Genomic DNA, 13,302 nt, shown 5'->3' with positions numbered 1-13,302 from the left:
GCGCACCCACACCGTAAGTGCATTCCTAAGGCAGACATCGATAAAAGCTCACTTCAGCCTGTACGTGTTTACAGACAAACATTTAGTCCACCACGAAGTTACCGGTGTGGCGCTCCCCTGAAACAATCCGTGAGCGTGCTCCGTGTCTGTCTGCAGCTGGAAGCAACACACCAGGTGATCCTTCTTCCGGACTTTCAGAATCCGTCTGTAGAGCATAAAACACGGGCGTGAGCATCGGTACAAATTCTCAACTCATTTCTACGCAAAATGTTCCTGCTAAGCCAACTTGCACAGCATGGAATCACAAAAGCCTTTGATCAGCCCCTTGGAAAGGGCACGTCAAGACACAGTATATGGGAAAATCACAGCAGACTTGTGTGTTTTCAGATCTTAGGCAAAAACCTCACAACTCATCTAAACTAGTCTGTCACGCTGGCAAACTGCACAGCCGCAAGGGAGAATTAACACGGTAACTCGAGCTGTGGGTTGCCAACCCGTAACTGCAGGTCTGGGGGGGACCCAACTTTCGGACTGAACTGGTACCCGATACTCAAATTTGTGCTGATGTTCCCCAGGCACACGTCCTGCAGTGGGGAGCGAACACATTGCTACTCCCAGTTGCAAGGGTTGAACAAAGACTATTTGGGCTGAACAAAGACAAGCAAGACAAAGCTTACAGAAACCAAGGCTACAAAAAAAACCAAAAACAACACAGCAGCATTTTAGCCTTGTATTTTTAAGAAGCGGGTGGGGAAAGAGTTCCTTCTTCCTCACAAGAAAAGTCAGAGGGCGTAAGCTACAGACTCTGCTCGTTTTCTTCTAACCCATTACCACAGACAGGAAGAACTAAAAGGGCAAACACAGCCAGCACGTGTGGTATTTCTGTTGAACGCTACTCTCAAAAACGGCCAAAAAGGTAGAAAGGCTCTTTCCCAAAGCAGCTCATCATCTAGGCTGCAGACCCTAAGGGCAACCACTGAACACGTCAGCGGAATAGAGTTGTGTGGTGAAAAAGCAACAATCCCGCCAGCCCCCATGAGGAGCTCAGACTATTTTAAGCAGCAAGAAACTTCACTGCCGCAATACTGTACCAGAAACCCAACTCCAAGGGCCAGTTGCCATGAGACCCAAAGCATTAGCTCGACCTACCTTCATCCCAAGCCTCGCTGAACAGCTAGCACACAGCACAAGTATTTCAAGGGCCCCCAGTTACAAACATACAGCAGAACCAGGAGAAGGGGAAATAAGCCTCAGCCGCGGCAGGGCCCAAGCTCCGAGTGCTTCTGGATCTCGCTCCCCACCCCCGCCCCACTGGGAACCCCGGTGTCCTTCACGGGAAATACCTCAGAATCCCAGGGAGATCCAGCATCTTCCTCTTCCTCTGCTCCCACCGCAGTCAGGGCACCTACAAAGGCAGTAAGAGGTGAGACACTGAGCCCTTCTATTTCACTCTGCTTTTCCCCATCACCCCTGCGCCCAAAAGATGCACAGCGGTTCTGTTGCTGAGGACAAACTAAGGAGTGAGTGTCGAATTCAAGGGTTTCTTCACACCCAGCACACAACATCATGGTACTTCCTTTGGATCGCCACCTCTCCAGCAGAAGATGGCTATGCACAACAGCTGACACAGCTACAAGCAGCACTGAAGACGTGTTTGGGTCACACTCAGGAAAAGGCTCCAGCACGCTGCAGCCCTGTGGCATACAGAGTTTAGGTCACCTGCTCTCCAGTCCACAGCTCCAGAAATTGCCACTGACTACCACTATCCACTGTACAAGAAGTACCATAGAAACACCACCCGACACATCTTCACGCTAAAATCACCAAGAAACAATGCTCCTTTTGTAGCACTGCCAGAAAAGACCTTCCTTGACTAGCAGTTTTTACCCTGCACCTTCCCAGAAGGTAGACACCTAAGCATTGCCATTGAAAAAGAGGAGAGGCTCACCGCCCAAAATCTCACCCCAAACACACAACTTGTCTCTATCTCAGGGGGCTAACATCTGAATCTCTTCTCTACTAGGCACACGCAAGGCTCAGTCTCAGTAGGTTCCTGGCCAGATTAAACTATCTTCATCTCTCTGTTTTAAGCTAGTCCGTTAGGTAAAACTGATTCAGGATTCGCTCTTGTGGAGACATGCACACAAAAAACGGGAAAGGAGCTAGAGACCAGTGAGGGCACCCGTCCTAGCAGAGGGGAACTGCTGGTTCCAGCCTCAGCTAGGACTACTCACACTGTGCCAAATGCAGGCTTATGGCAAAATGCACAGACAGAAGAGCATGTATAGGCACAACACCTGGAATACAGCAGGTTCTGCCAGGCCCGCTCTGTAGCATTTGATCAGCAGCTACACACGCTCTGGTAACATCTACCACACCACTCTACTCTCTGGAGACACACAGTGGAAAGTGTGCCTTCTCCTCCTGCTCCAAGACCTGAGGTGAGTACCAGAGTGCTCAGCCCTGACTGACGGGGCAATGCTTTCGAGCACACTCAAGCGTGGCACTGGAGAGACTTTCTACATTTTAAAACTGGACAAGGTGAGGCACTGGAACAGAACAGCTTTCTCTCAGATCGACTCAAATCTTTCCCAAGCTTCAGCCAAGAGCAACCACAACTTTTCAGTCTGACAGTACGGGCCAGAAAGGGGAATACTACTGTCACACCAAGACTCTCTAATCCTCCTCTTTTTCAACTGTGCGTTTTGTTCTGATCGCTTCAGGGAGAACACAGCAACAAAAACAAAGAATGACACCTGCTCCATGTAGCATCGTTTGGAATCCAAGGCCACAATTTGTTCTTCAGGAATGAATGAAAAGGAACAAAAGCTACTTTCCTCCTTGCCAATGCCCACTAGGGTTCACAGGCAAGGGAAAACCTTACTGTTTCAGAAGTCAATCACCATTTCAGTTCATTTACTGTGCATTAATATTTATAGAGGAAGAACTGGGATCAGTATTCACTAACTCACTTCTCTCACCAGTGTTGTCTTTGGAAGCACTGTGGACTTGATGGCTATCATTACAAATAGAGTTTTTCACACCCTCAACAACTGCAGTTTGTAGCTCTTCACCTGTGTCTTCCTTTTCCTGCTCCTTCTCCTCTTCTTCCTGTTCAGGTGATTTTTCCTAAAAGAGATTGACCAAACAGCTGGAAATAGCAGAAGCAAGCACCTTCTTAGCCACCCATCGACAACTTTAAAAATGCTTTTCCTGTGTAAGACAACAGGGAAACTTTGTTGAGCTTTGTTTTACAAGGCCTTCAGTTTTTCCATGGGACTCTATGAGGAGACAGCAATGACATTAGCCCTAAGTCATTAGCCCTGGCTCTGCAAAGCTCCGGAGAAGCAATTCTTCATGTCAGCCTAACTCTAGCTTTCATTTCAGTTACATTGTTTTGGAACACGCTCCTTTTCCTCTACTTTGCTCCAGGAAAATCACTAACTTCCTGCTCTCAATCTTATTCAAACTTTTTGCTTCCTCTATTTCAGCCATCACACCAGGTATTTTACTAAATGGCAATAAATCTTGACAGATAAAAACTGTACATACAACTGAGAAAAAATGAATTTATTTCAGAAAAATTATACTGCCTATTTGTTTTCCTGCAAAACCACTGCAACCAATAAAAAAATATTGAAAATACTGCCCAACACTATTCTTATACCTAAGAAACTGCTTTGGTTAGGAGTAAAGGCATTTTCTAATATAAAAAAAGGATGATCAAAAGATGGATATACATGAAATATTAACAGAAATCCAGTTTACCTTTTGGTTCTTACCTTTATCACCCTTAGAAAATACCTTTGTGATTGAATCATCCTTATATAACTTACTTTGGTGCCTGAGTGAAATGCTGCTCTTGCATTTTCTTCATGCCTATTCAAGCACAAGTGTTCACTTTCTTGTTTCAGTGCTTCACAGTCTTTGTTATCTACTTCACATTGCTCTTCTTCTGTATCTTCATCATCCACATGTTCAAGAAAGACAGAGTTTGGTCTTTGACTTTCAAGCCTTGGGTTTTTTCCTGCTGACAAAGAACTATTATCATTTTCGAAGCCATTACTGAAGCTTGACTTTTTCTCCTTAAGACCACAACTATCTGAGAGAAGCTGAGGTGTCTCTTTTTTCCAGTCTGTCATCTTAGATTCTGCAAAAAGGGAGTCATCATTTCTGCGAAACTTCACCCCAATCATGCTTTTCTTGTTCCAACTTTCTTGTTTATCTTGCAAATTATTTAGATTTTGAAAGACAGTTTGCTTTGGTACTGACTTGCAAGATACTTCATTATTCACCGTCTTTGGAGACATGGCAGTTATGTCAAAACAACAAAAGGAGTTATGGAAATGGCAACAGGCATGTTACCAGATTAATGGAGTAATCTGGGAACGTCTGGAAAAGGAACCAAGTCAAGGATGGGCAGGATGGAGAAAGGACTTGGCCAGGGACAAAGGCTTAGGAGGGGATAATACCTTCATTTTAACAACATGACTTATGTTTTCTGAAGTGACCAAGTGCTGTGTTTTCAAAATGCTACTTTTCTCATTTACTATAGGAAAAGAATTATATAAAAGTAGATTGGCTAAGTAGTTTTTTAAACATTAGTATACTATGCAATCTGTTCCAAATAGCTTACTGTTTTTCCTGAACTGCTGGGAAACATTCATTAACAATGTCAAATTTGGCTTCTGCAGCTTCTGTAAATAAATGATTATTTTCTTTTAGAACACTAACGACAACAACAAATCCTTTGGTCACATCAAACCTTGAACACTAAATGTAATCAGGCTGTCCTTTTGATAGAAGTATAGGATGGAGCCAACACCTGACCACTATCTACAAAAACACTCCTCACATACGCAATTCAGTGAGTATTTCACCCCCAAAATACCATGCAGGCACCCTTCTGAAAATTGTTTCCACAACTATGGTTACATGCATAGCAGTTTTAAAAATCTGGGTTTAATATTTGTAGTACTTCAGTAAAATTCAGTTATATTTAAGATCGCAGCTTCTGGATGCTTACTTGCAAGTGTGCACAAGGGAAGTAACTGTTAAGAACCCTAGGTTTAATGCATTGATTAGTCCCTGCAAGTACACTTACCAGAATATCCTTACATTTCAAAAACATGCCCAAAAAATGCATAATTTATATTTAAATCAGTGCAAGAAAATGAAATCATGTTAAAACTAAACATGCTTGCACCTCCAGTATTACAGAGTAGGTTGAACTAGAACACCGGTTCCTCATCGCTGCAGAATCCCAGAGCAACAGAACAGATGCTCCAGACATCCCTGCAGAAGTTAATAATTCTTCAGAACACTAGCAAAAAAAGCAGGCCTGAGAGCTTGTAGCTGACAAAAAGAATACTGCCTAAGCATTCAAAAAAAGGAGGGAAAACATGCAATGTGAGATTACGTGCAAGCACAGAATGCCATCTCAATAGAAGAAAAAAAGATGACCCATTTGAGTAACTCATCCGCTGAGCACTCTTGAGTAACCTGATGAGGAGGAAAGGAGAACTAGGTGATGAAGGATTTCAGTACCTCTTCATTAAAAAGTGCCCTTTATCAGTTAGGATTCTATCACGAAATCTACAGGAAACATTAACAGTGTTTGGGGAAGAACAGAACAGGTTATATTAGTAACTTATAAACTGAAAATCTGACTCAAATGACCAAGAACAAACAAAACTGTGGTGGTTTATCTCGTCGCCTATGGCTCTTTTGCCTCAAACCACAAATCTACTGCGTGCTCTGCCACAGCTACAGGTCTTTTAGGAAAAACTCACAGCAAAAGAAAGGCTGGCAGGTCAGAGACTGCTTCTAAGGAGAAAACAATATTGGCTAGAACTGTAGTTTCTTTCAATCCCCCAGAAAACTTGCCTTCAGATCACTTATTTTTATAGGACATTTACTGTAAATACACCATACCTTGGGAGAAAAATCGAGTTCTTCCTCAGAAGTATGCCAACTGACATCGCTCCCCTCCTTCTCCAAGCTTCTTAAAAAGTAAAGCAAAATGAGTACTGTGTCTCTCCAATCATTCCTCAGGTATGTGCTGGGTATGTTTAAAGTCTTACCTGATTGAGTCTCCTTGCGACAAGTCGTCTATTGCTCTTCAAACATTAATTGACATGTTGAAATTAGATTTGGCATGCCAAAAATCAACCAGCACATACAAACATTTAACCTGGACAACTCTACATGTCATAACAGAATGAAACTTTGGGGAGTCAACTTTATGTAAGACAGCATGAATGAATGCATGCATTTCCAAACAACTGCTTTCTCAAGTCACACTGAATTGACAAAACAAAAAAGACTAGAGTTTTATCTCCTTTGAACTTTTATACCTAAAAGTTTAAGAACTACCTCTAAACTAAAAAAACCCAGCATAGCATGAATATGCTACGTTAATAAACAGTTAACAAAATACTGGTGCTTTAGCAAGACAGTAAATAAATGAACTTCTGAAGTATTCATACTGCACACACAAGCACACACTGTTGACAGAGATATTACTGGTTTATATACTATACTAGCTGGTGCTCTACCCACTTACAGGTTATCCTGAAAAGGTAAAAACCGTCAAAAAGCATAACCAAGATCTAATGCCTATCCTCAGGCAGAAAAATCCCCAGCAGTTCTCTACGCTGCACCAAAAAGGGTATTCAAGAGGCAAGACAGGCGTAACCAGGGCATTCTATACTATGCTCCAAGCTTTCATCCATGTTAAGACAGCAACTTGCACACAGGATCACAGGATAAATCAGGTCACAAGGGACCTCGGCAAGTCTCTCAGCCAACCGCCTCCTCAAAGCAGACTCAGCTCTGAGGTCAGATGAGGCTGCACAGGGCTTTTTCCACTCTGATCTTGAACCATTCAAGGAGGGAGACTGCACAACCTCTCTGTTTTACTGTTCTCACCATGGTGAAGCTGCCCACATTCCATTAGAAATTCTCTTGTTTCCATTTATGCCTCTTGTACCTTTGCTTCATGTGACGCACCACTGGGAGGCACCTGTCTCTGTCTTCTCCTTACACGTACTGGAAGCTGCTGCTGCTGGGTCCCCTTCAAAGTCATCTCTTCTCTACACTGAACAAGCCCAGTTCCCCCAGTCTCTCCCCAAAAGGCAAGTAGCCCTGCTCCTGGCAAAGTTTGATGGCCCTCCACCGAACTCGCTCACGGATGAAAGACCACTCTCTCTTGCACTGGGGGCTCAAAATTATACCCAGGGAGCTGGACACAACCCAGGGACTGCCAGGTAGCAGCGTACAATCCCCTTCCTCAGTCCCCTGGCTATGCTGCTCTTCATACAGCCCAGGACACCGTTAACCTTCTCAGCCGGCAGGGCACCCTGCTGGCTCATTCTCAGCTCACTTTCTGCCAAGACCCTCTGGCTATTCCCAGCAAAGCAGCTCTCCAGCCAGGCAGCTCCAGCACGTGCTGTAGCAAACGGTTGTTCCTTTCCATGCGCAGGACTTGGCATCTGCCCTTGTTGAATTCTGTTAAGACAGGCCTGACAGTCCATTTACCCAGCTTGTCAAGATCCCTCCGAATGGCAGCGTGGCCCAGATGCACATGTTGCAAACTCAACGACAGCGCACTCTAGCACACCACTGATGTACTAAAGAAATCTGAACTCTAGGAATCCAGCCTGAAGAGTGCGAAAACCTCTCAATTACCAACAACTAAGAGGAAATAAAAGGCCTCTTCAATTCCCAGGACAGAAAGGAAAAAAACAAATAGAGCCTCCACATCGTATCTATTTCAGCATTCCTCAAGTCCTCGATAATTAGTTCTCGTTAACTATCATCACAAAATGAACTTGCTTATAAATAGGAGATTGGTGGTCTTCCATAAAGTTGTATGATGACAGCCAAACCGAGGTCTTAGACAAAATCATTAAAAGGAAAAGAAAACAAAGGGCATATTGTGTTGAGTAAGTTATCTGAACTTTTGCTTTCCATGGATAGTAACTTTAAGCAATGATCAAAACCAGTTCCCATTCTCCTTTAAAAAGCAAGAGAGAAAGTTTATGAGATAGTTTTCAGACAGATCTTGATGCCCTACTGTAGAAATGGGATCTAGAAAAGTAGTATCTAGGGATCACTTGTTTCTACTTTAATTGAAGTCCATTTTCATTGTGGAGTAACAGAAGAGCATATTTTTTTTTTAATATTATTTACTATCACTAATGACACAAAGCAATCACTCAATCCAGTAATAAAGGACCCGTGCAAAACACGCAAACAAAAAGCGCCCAAAGCCTGCTCTCAAACCTGATTTATAAAACCAAAACCATCAGAATAGAGACCTCCAAGATAATAAACATCACAGGTGTGTTAGTATTTGTACATCACACAACATGTTTCACAGTTGAAATGCTACTGTATAGAATACCTTTCTTTGGTTTTCCTGTTCTTGATGTCTGGCTAGGAGATTGTGGCATTCCTATATCCGTTTAGGGAAAGGCGTGTCAAGGACAGACCAAACAAGGACACCAGAATAAATGTGAATTCCCAGAAATTTGGAAAACCTAACCAGTACATTAACAAAGCTGTAGCAATGGGAGAATGTACTGTGACCATCAGCCTACTCTACAGTTACAAGAAGTAGAAGCCAAACCTATCACAACCTACAGAACTCTACTCTTAAGGGACAGTGTCAAACAGTGTAACTTAATTTACTTGCTCCATTGTAAAATACCTATATTCCAATATTTTGAAACACTGAAACAGATTCTTGGCAGTTTACTGTACTGCCAACTTTGAATTTCTCTCAGCTTGACTAGTCCTTGCCCAGCACTGACTGCCAATGCAATTCCTTCATATTTGTAGAGTGTTTTATACATACGGCACACTTAAAATCCCTCCGTTTAAGCATCCCAAAAATCTGTAGGTGCCAACAAACTTTGGAGATACACTAGCCAGTTGTGTCAGATGGTGCCGGATGCAAACACAGCCCCCTCCTACCTCAGTCTGAAGGTAAAAGCCCTGCATATATTGATTTGACCATGCTGAACTGTTCACATAGAGAAGCTACGCCACCAGCCAGAACGCAGGCATGACAAGCAGTCAGAGTGAATACCCTGTTCCCCCAGGGCTATAGGGCAGGCCACAACTGGACCAGAACAGGTGCACTGGCTGGTGTGAGTGTCATGCGTGTGTGCTTGTGTGTGTACGCGTGTCTATGTGTTGTGGAACAGAAGCTTTAGAATATAAATCACCATCCGCCTGCTCTACTCATCCTACTTAGTAAAATTTTATTTTTTATATCAATGAATGGTGTGGTTCTGTTATTGCAGCTACCCAACACCAAACGTCTGTGTGACAAGGCCATAACATTTGCCTCAGAGCAACAGGGAGTCCGGCTTATATTGATGTTACCACAAATACATGGAATGGATGTGGCAAGAGGACTCCTATCAAAAATACACATGTAAGAGTTAAAAAAAGGACCTCAAGATTGTTTCTCATTCCTTCTCCATTTCTGTTTTCTTAAAAGGCGATACAGCAGATATAAAGCACACTGAAGCACTCGTTTCTTTTCCAAGAGCTCTATGATGAAAAACCAATGGTTTCTGTAGGAACAGTACACCAATATGCAGTGCAGCAGCTAAAAAAAGCTGCCACTGAAGACATACTAGAAATCTGAACCCTCGCTTTTAGAAAAAATACATAATTACTTTTTGCCAAAGAAATTCCAACTTCAAACCTGAAAAGTCTGTCATTCGATATGCTAGAGGTGGAAGCCATTCATTTGGAGGTTTTTGCAAGTCTGTCTGTAATCAACAAAAAGGTTCATGTTCTGACAAAAAGTAAACACTCAAATAAGCATGAGCAAACTTCTTAAATATACCAACTTGCTCACTAGAGGCGAATATTTTGAACAATGTTCAACAAGTGCAAAAGTAGCAGCAAAAAGAAGGAAGGACTACATTGAAAATCCCAGAAAAACAGGAATGAAGAGCAAGATTAAAACAAAGAATTCAAAGTGGGTATTCCTCCGTTGTCTCACCATCAGTTGAGCTTCTCCTCTACCAGGGGCTTCAAAGCTTTTACTGCAGCCTGTCAAAGGGACTCAGGATGCAGGACCTGCCCTTTGTGTGTGCAAGCAAGAGACTGCAGAATCAATGCCACCAAGTGCTCCCTGCATGCTACTAATCCCTCTCACTCAACAGGCCGGGGTCATTTTCCAGGAGACTGAGCACAAGGAGAAAAAGATTCGTACTACTCAAGGAAAACAAGCCCTACTATAAACAGTTTGAGACCATAGCACACTCTTTCTCCTCCCAAGTCCTTAACCCACATAAATATGCTCTTCACACTTACTAGGCCTCTTCAAGTGAGGATTTCCTGTAACATTGTGGACTTATGCTAGTAGTATTACTGTCTTCAAGGAACTGAGCAAATTACTTGGTTCAAGAACCCTTGTTTCCCTGAGGGCATATTAATTTTGGAATCACACAACAGTATTATTCTGCAAGCCACATATTTTAAAATAACCCAGGCCTGTCAGTCATCACAATGTGGTACCACAGCAATGATCTATGTGCACAGGAGGCAGCCACAGGGTGCTGTTTGGGTAAAAGCAACATTTTGTTGATTAAACTACCTGTACCAAGCCCTTTCCAAAAATAAAATAAAATATAAAAACCTCTGCATCTTCCTTCAGTCTATCAAGAAACTTTACACATCACTGACTAGATCAAAATAACTATTCCTAAGTCAAAGGAACAAAGTTTGGCTCTAAATTAAATTCCCCTATCTGGGAAAAGTGAACTCGGAAAAATATCCCATGTTTTGCTCATATTTCACGACGTATTTAAAAAAGGAGTAATAAACTGTGTTTGAACACTGTCTGCTGCCCATTTGCCACAAAGTTCTGATGTAACACCCTTAAAAAAAACAGAAAGGATAGAACTTCCCACTGTAGGGCCTGAGATGTAAAGTACAAGAAGTTCCATCTATATTAAAAGATTAGTTTTCTAAGATTCCTCTAGGGCTATATGAGCTCATAAGCATAGACTGGATCTTAAAAATTAAGGAGTTGTTTGTTTTGTTTTTTTTTTATTTAAAATGAACTCACTGAAGGAGCTAATTTTTTGATAACAAGGCAATTCAATTGTTTTCCTGGATCACAAGTTAATATGGACTTTTTAATGTTTATTTCATAAAATTACTGGAAGTAGAAGTGGTTTTTATTTTTACTGGAATCAAACTATGTCCATGAAGATACAGTACACACAGAAGTTGCATTATTGTTTCTAACAAAGTGACTTTTCCAAGACGATTTTTCCTAAGTATGTCTCTACAGCACCTACACAGAAACAATCGTAACTGATGCTGAGAAATAAGACAACTCACTAAAGGCAGCTTAGTGCAGGTGAAACCATTAATATTAAAACACTACTGCACAAACTCAGTGGAAATCAACAAGACATGTACGGCCCTGCTAACTCATCTGTTGCTTCCCAGCTACAGGAAGATGAACAACTACTCAGGACGAACCTACTGCTTTTGCAATTCATTTTCACAATCTGAATGGCCATCTACAGGTACAAGTACACACCCCAAAACCAAAACCACTCTCACCTAGTTCCTTCCCTGTCCCCCTTCTCTCTCTGTATGAAAACCTATACAGATGGGCAATCTGGCAGGCAGAACACAACAGCCCGGTAAGTGGGCCCGTAGCACACAAACCGCAGCTGCCTTCACCCCTGACAAGAAGCACCTCCAACCAGCAACAAGTCAGCATATTCACAAAGCTGCTTGCGCTACCCCACCTGATGCCTCCACTAAAGTCAACGGCGAACACAGTGAGCGCTGACAACACAAACCCCCTAAAGAAAAGGCCACAGTGATTTTCCTCGTGAGCTCCTGCGTGATTAAAGATCCTACCTCCTCTGTCCACAGCAGGTGCACCCAACGTCAAGCCAGCAGCTCTGGCCCGGTGAGGAATGCCAGGTACTGTGTCGCCTTGTGCACCACCTTCGTCTCTGTCTCCCCGGAATGCGTATGCCACCAGTTGTTTACAAAGACTATATAGGGAAAGAGAAGAAACACATTTGGTAAAAACAACCACATACTTGCTTATACAGTTTAATAGAACAGTTAACAGCCACTTAACCACCCTACACGTATTCACAGCCATATGAATTCATATACTTGTATGCATTCACTGAGAGTAATACACACAGAACTTACTGCACGACTACTACCTACTTCAATGTTCACTACAGTCATGTTCACTCTAGAGGTGCATATCCACACCTACGAAGCTATTAGCTCCAGCTCGGCACAGTATTTTCAGCCTAGCTGTTAAGCACACATAACCACCTCAGAGAAGGGATACGCACAGGTACAAAGCTATCCGTAAGAGGGGTGAAACTGCTTAAGACTTTAACAAAAGGGATTTGTTAGATCTCTGAAACAAAAGACTGGTAGCTCCTGGTGATTGTAGTGGAAGTCAGTAAGGACAATGGTGCTGGTCTGAGGAGAGGACTGACACGCATTTCAGTTTGCCACGTTCTACCTCTGGGTAACTGTAGGATACAGACATGTTTTAGAGTTTGTATTGGGCAGGTGCAAGCTTAGCGTCAAAACTTGACATCTACAGACAATTTGGGGCGGAAATTTTCTTCAACATCCAGATTAATACTAGACACAGGGAACAATACGTATCAGAAGACGTCACTGAGCACAGCTTCAGGACAGCTTTCAACACACCATTAAACCGTGCTGCTATTACCAAAAACATTCAAAAGCCACACTGACAACTGACAACCTATTCTAACAATAAAGTCAAAAATTTACCTAGAATATCCATGAGTAACAGCATAATCCTCAGCTGTCCATCCGTTAGTGTCTTTATGGAAAAGATCAGCACCATATCGAAAAAGAACTTTTATTAAATTAAGCTGTCCATCAGATGCTGCAGTCATAAGTGGGGTTCTGAAACACCAAAAATATGTTATGAAGTAGACCATTTGACACAGACACTGTAATTATTTTTATTCCTATTTGCTCTCAAAAACTACTTTTCTCATTACTGAATGAGCAAAAGAAAACGCAGTTTTCATTAAATATTAAGAGCAACCATAAAATGCAAGAAGGAGTCAAAACAACCAAACCTTCAATCTTCAGACAAAGCTTCCACATAGACAACACTCACATACAAACTATGCCACTATGCAGGAGATGTTTTTCACAAACTGAGGCAGTGCTGCTGAGCTAACAGCATGTTTCCTGCCAGAAGGGACACCACAGACAACGCCTTCTTGTAATCCTCAATGA

Source organism: Falco punctatus, assembly GCF_963210335.1.
Source record: "Falco punctatus genome assembly, contig: scaffold_23, whole genome shotgun sequence".
In the NCBI taxonomy this organism is placed as follows: Eukaryota; Metazoa; Chordata; class Aves; order Falconiformes; family Falconidae; genus Falco; species Falco punctatus.
The sequence above is the reverse complement of the archived record's forward strand: the minus strand, read 5'-3'. Positions refer to the sequence as shown.